The sequence below is a fragment of the Alligator sinensis genome, unplaced genomic scaffold (assembly GCF_000455745.1).
Source record: "Alligator sinensis unplaced genomic scaffold, ASM45574v1 scaffold1738_1, whole genome shotgun sequence".
NCBI lineage: Eukaryota > Metazoa > Chordata > Crocodylia > Alligatoridae > Alligator > Alligator sinensis.
In genome coordinates, this window is record NW_005843189.1 from 268,133 (window position 1) to 274,438 (window position 6,306).

General features: G+C 38.7%; 1 long non-coding RNA gene across 3 annotated transcripts in view; it reads left to right on the top strand.

Moving 5' to 3' along the window:
• Nucleotides 1-6,306, top strand: part of LOC102386637 — a 44,033-nt gene that overhangs the window by 34,516 nt on the left and 3,211 nt on the right. For all 3 annotated transcript variants that reach the window (XR_325391.3, XR_003092203.1, XR_003092204.1), the window contains one exon: nucleotides 2,580-2,655. This is a non-coding gene — a long non-coding RNA (uncharacterized LOC102386637). The remainder of the gene's footprint in view (nucleotides 1-2,579; nucleotides 2,656-6,306) is intronic.

Here is a 6,306-nt window from a genome sequence, read left to right on the forward strand (position 1 = left end):
TCACCCTTAATGCATTACCTCCCTGGGAGCTGCACTTTCCCTTCAACTGGTTGAGTTCCTCTTCACTCACCAGGTCTCACTCACTGGTCCAAGTCCTCTCTCCCCAGCTTAACAGGCAACACTACCATGTCCCCAGGCTGCTGCTGGGAAGTCCCATCTTCATGTCTCCATGCAGTATGCATGGCACTCCAAGCCTGCTATGTGTTCCCCTCTCCAGGAGATGTCTGTGTGCCAGCTCCTTTTTCTAGCCTGAGGGCTTACTTCATGCTGACAGTGTGCAGCCGGGATTTTGCTTCCTCATCACGGGCTGCGTATTAACCCCTTCTCTGGCCACTCTGGTGGCCTTGTAACCCCACCAGTCCTTGTAGGGTAAGTTTGTTCTCTGACCCCGTCCAGCTGGCATTCATCACTTGGAACGGACTGGAGCTGGTTCCCTGTTATACATTAAATTTAAAAAATTGTCTTTAGAAAAAAATATCTTCTTGTACCAAGTTTATCCAATGGGGAAAATCTCTCTGAACTGCTTAGTATGAGCTTCTCATGTATATTGCTTGTTAAAACAAATTCAGTGGAATAAAACTATTGCTTAAAATTATGCAATCTTTTATTTTATGCCTACTTGAAAATATCCATGGAAGATGCCTTATACTAAGGAATGCGAAAGCACTGCTCAGCTATTTAAAAGGAACAATTAATTTGCAGATTAACCTTATTTGAAGGCAAAAGCTTGATTTTAAATAAATTGCTTGACTGCAATTAAAGTATATTTATTATAGAATCTAATGGGAATATCCTTTACATTTGCAATGAATATGTTTCTTTCAATGTTTCATTCACACGGTGTCAGATCAGATAATATATAGATTATGAGTAGGATTCAGACAATGAACCCTTGTCTTTGTATTAATAAAAGAACTTTATTAACAAAATCTAGCCAGAGTTGCTATCTGCCACTGAACTCAGTTCCCTAATCTCAAGCAACATCTATAGATCAGTCAATACTACTTCAGACAGTCCTCTAAAATCATGGTTTGTGTGCGTGCCCACAAGAGAGGAAGTAAAGCCCTATTCTGCTGCTGAGAATATTTTGTTTAAAACAAAAGGGCAGTTTATTACAAGATCCGCATTTAAAATTTCTGCTCATCTTCAAATAGGGTAATTGTTTCAGTTTCACTGTTTCTTTTGTGAAGAGTAGTGTGCTTCTGTAGCATTGTTGCTGTGCTGTTTGTTAAACTTTATAGAGTGAGAATTTCTTTTACTTAAACATCTGATGATTTTGCTTTAATTCTTGCTCTCTTTTGTGCTAACAAGTTCTTTATTACTGGATTTTCTGGTGGGATAGCGAAGTGCTGTTCCGTGCTGTTTCTCTTCTTCTCTGTGCCAGTTAAGCATGCTACAATGCTGGGGACTGAAATTCTCTTTTTACTCATAAAGGCCACTCCAGGTAATTTTAAGAGCAGATTAGGCTCCAAAATAAAACACTTTTATCATTTTACTTGTTAGTTTTGGCACTTTCCAGGGCCTCTGAGATGGCAGGTGTGAGACTATGAGATTCTGTAAGAATCAGAGAGAGAGAAAAGAAATAACCTACATATTTTAAGTGTAGTGTTTCATAGATTTTGTACTAGTAGAATTTGCTTGGCTTGGTTTGGTTTTTTTTTAAACCAGAATATTTCCTTGTTACCATCCACTTTTTGGACACAGTTGGAAATTGGCTTTTTATTCTGTCAGGTTTTTCCTTTTTCTGTATAGGAATAGCCATACCAGTAGTAAGCACCTTTATATAGCTCTAGAATACAGCTTTCTGTTATGATTTTAAGTGCATGGAGCTTCATTAAACTTTTATATCCCTCTTATATACTTGCCTGATGAAAATATAGACACATATCTAAATAAACATAGCTTAGATACAAAAATTTAATAATACATAAAATGTTTTAAAATAAACTCTGTAAAAGTCTATCCTATAATTCATTACACACTTCACATTTGAGGGGAACTAACCTCAACCTTTGCCAAATTTCTCCTCTTAAAATTATGCTATGACTGTGAAATTAAATTGATCTGTTTCCTGCCTTCCAAGAAATTCTTCATTTTATTGACAAAAATAGTTTAAATTGTTCCTTATAGTTCAACCAGACCAGTACAACTTTAGGAGAACATGTCAGAATTTTTTTTAACTTGCGCCTCAACAACGTTTTTGGCAATTACAAAAGTTTTGTTTACATCTTCACTGAATCAGTGTTATTGGTAATAATATTATAGTCAAAAAGCAGCATTCTACTTTGAAATCTTATAATGAGTATACAGTTCTGCTCTTAGGACCTAAGTCTCTACTTCTTAGCTGGGTACAATTTTATGGATGCAATTTTAACATAAATACAGAACTTATATAGCGCTACTAATACAGAATCACTTTCAGAGCACATTTACACTTTTTTACACTTTAAATTCTTTAGTTGACTCACCCCAAGCCACTGCATATAACTTAATTTTATATAAACTATATTTTCTGTATTACCTAGATGTTTTCAGAACTAAGGTTATAGTTGTTAAGTATCTTCTTCTTTCTTTGACAGGAAATTCTGGTGATTAAAGATCATGGCAACCATAGAGGAACTGGCCCATCAAATTATTGAACATCAAATGGGAGAGGTACCTAAATTTTTTTAGACCTGTGTGAGATGAATTGAACACACAAACATTTGTACTTTGCTATGTAAAGTCCAAAGTCACGAAAGCATAATCTTAGTTGGCCTAAAGTTCTTGGCATCTCCAGGTTGTGAGTCAAACATTGGCCATGGCATCTCCCCAAGAAACCCCAGAACATTCCTAAAGATAGAAATTGCTAAGTTATGGCTGACCAACTGGTGGACCACTGACCACATGCAGCCCACAAGGCATTAAATTGTAGCCCTTGGGCTCCCACCCAACCATCACCATTCCCTCCCACTGCTCTGGCTACAATAGCAGCCCGAATCTTCCACTTCCTGTCCCTGCTCCAAGCAGCAGGTCATTGCAGTGTGGTGAGCGGAAGGTGAGCTTGGGTCCATGTGGGTGCATTGTGCAGCAGTGGCATGGGGAGGGCACCAGGGCTTGCGCTGATTTGGTCTGCCTGGTGTACTTCTGGTGTGACCTGCTGGGCATGTGAACCCAAACCACTTAGTCCAGGACTGTCCAACTTCTCAGCCAGTGGTTCTCCCACTGTGTACTGTGGACCACTTGTCATCAGCAATCTGTCCACTGAAATGGTACTCATTTTCCTCACTTCTACCTATAATATTGAATTGAAGACCTTTAAAAATACATTACTCTTTTTCCATGTAAGCAATTGCTCTAATTGCTACCATTATGTTATAGTATGCTACTGGAAGTGGCAGTGGTTCACATCTTTAGAAGTGTTCAGGATGCTTGGCATAAGCAAAGAAGAGGATGGAAAGTTAGTTTTCCTTCCTGAGAAGCGCCTGTTATAGATCCTATAATCACTGCATAGTGTCTAAAATAAGCACTTTTAGAACTGCATGAACAGATTAGAGAGCATATGAAGAACACTTAGTTTTGAACAGTCTCTATTATAATGAATCTGACAATATTTAAGGCATGGATAGAAGCAAAAGACTAGACAGTATTTTCCCGCATACCACACCCCTCCAAATAAGAATGGCACCTTGTTTTTGGAAGGCTGAATTTAGGAATAAAAGATTTTTTTCTGGAGTCATGGCTGACTTTGATATAGAATAAGTCCCCCTGGAAATATGTCATGTAAAGGAATGTGGCCTCCTAGGAGACATTTTGAGTGAGGCAACAGGAGCATCCTGGTGTGGCAAGACAGCAACAAGGCTACTCCCCAAACCCTTGCAAGAGCAATAGAAAGACCATTGCTTCTTTACTGCAAATAGTTCTTTATATAAGTTTCTGTAAAAAAATAAAGCGTTATTTTCATATCACAAAATTTAAGATACAACAGACAGCATACTGCAGCTCACTTGCCAAGAGCCAGCTCATTTCTGCCTCAGGCACAAGCTACAAAACTCTGTCAGTAGCAGCTATGAGAGGGTTAACACAGGGCTTTACCCCCTCTGCCTGCTGGGCCAGAAACCACAGCTGTCTTGGCAGCCATTAGACCACAGTATCTCCCTGCTTCTGTTCTTGCAAAGTTAAATCATCTTCCCTGCTTAAGACACACTCCCGAGTTTCAAAGAGCCGATTTTGGGAGAAAACGTGTGTTGTATGCAGATAAATGTGGTGCATGAACACGGTACAGTTGTACTTGAAATCTCTGCTCTTTGGTATATTTTAGGGTTTCCTGCTTTATTGTTAGGTATTCTCTAGGGTTCAGGTTCCCATTGATTCTAATGCTGCTGAATAGAAAGCTTTCCTCTCCTGACTTGTTAGTTTTGTTCTGTATGGGATCTTATACTGCCATCATTACAGTAGCATCTGAGCACTTGGCAGTGGTGCAGTAAGTGACATCACAAACTTCTTTCCCATGTGATTCATTTTGGGTTTCATCCTGTTCCCAGGTCAGAACTGTGTATGGATGATAGTGTTTTGTTTTGGTAGCATAGTTTTCAGATGCATAAAAATTGCAGTGAGGGTGGCTTTTCTTTGCTTTCATTTTGTTTGCAGGTAAGTGCAAGTGTGTGTGTGTGTGTGTGTGCACGCGCGCACAGCAGTGTATTAGAGAAAGCAGGTTGAAGTGCAGTTTGTATTTGAATGGGAAGTCATTTATTTATTTATTTGATTTATATTCCACTCCTAACAAGGCTTGTGGTGGCTTACAATAAGAGGTCAGGTTTTCAGTACTCTTGACTTCTTATAGTCCATTCTAGAGTCTTGAACGGCTGCCACCCCCACCGTGCAAAAAATTGTGTTTGAGGCAGAGATTAGATTGTTAGCTCTGCTATTCCAATAAATTGACTGTGCCTGAAAGGTTGAGTTTTTGACCACAATCTTGTCCAAAACCTGTAGATCATAATGTTTAATATAATGGGCCCCATCCATTCAACACCGTATGAATACAGACCCAAGACGTCAAGCGTGACTCTAGAATTCAGTCTATCTTTGGCTAATTTCAGATGCACATAACTTTAAAAAAAAAATCCAGTACCCAATTCATCCTTTTCACAGTAGTCAAATTTACTTCAAAATCAGAAACAAAGCAAAACAAAGAGAAATTAAGCCAAATTCTTCAGCTGATGGGCCAGCCAAGCTGCCTTTAACTACATCTTTTTTTTCTTTTGAGAAGAGGCCACTTTTATTAGAGTAACAGTGCCCATCTGCTCTCCCTGACAATGTCTCAGCAAGCAGTGTTGTTTAAGTTATCGTATTTTACCTGTCACTGTTCAATAATAGTAAAGCTGTCTTCCTTTATCACACAGTTAAACTAGAGTGAGAGAACAGCTGCACACTCTTCACAGCAGCTAGTTTTGTGTCTCGCATCTTTGTGGATTTGATTGTTTTGGTGTGTGAAAAGTAGGAGGGTAATTCTGCTATGTAACAGATTGCTAATAAGCCCAACTAGACTTGCATACTATTGTTACAGCTTCCCTTTGTGATGGCAGACTTCTAGCATAATAACCAGGCAGTGGTAAAAGTGTTGCTTAATTGAATATTTTCATTTCTTATTGTGCAGGCTTTTATTTACCATTGTTAGATTTTGTTATTGAGAAAAGGATGTTGGAGCAGATGCAGAAGTCTAGTTTGGAGCAGTTAAGTCTTGTCTTGACTCATGGGTGTCTCCAACTTGTACCAGTATCAGTAGTGCAGAGACTCCTGTTCTATTTGGCAGACTACCAATACTACCACTAAGTAGTGTTTCCTCTTGGAATTCTGGCAGTATCAATAAGTTGCTGTCTTTCTGGTTCTATATGTATTTATGGGTACCAAGGGTGAGATTTTTAGTCAAAATTTCATCCTGATTCATGTAACACTTGCATAGTCTTGTTACCTCCAGATGCAGGAGTTTCTTTCCTTTTTCAACGTTTGAAAGAAATGAATTGGAAAGTTCAAGCTGACTTAAGGTCAATGGTCATAGACAGAAGGGTTTATTTTGAAGAATTAACTGGGTGGCAGATATACCTTCTATTTGAGTATATGCTCAGTCTTTGCCAAAATTATTTGCAACTTGGGGATATGATCCAGTATTCTCAGATTTTCAGGTATCAGCTTGTGTTCATAAACATTTTTCTTCTATAGTTGACCTACAGGATGAAATTATTCTTCTGTCTGCTTGTGCTCATATCTGATGCAAGTTTCACCACTGAAAATCAGTTTCAAGTTGCTTGGAAGCTGAGCCACTCTTTC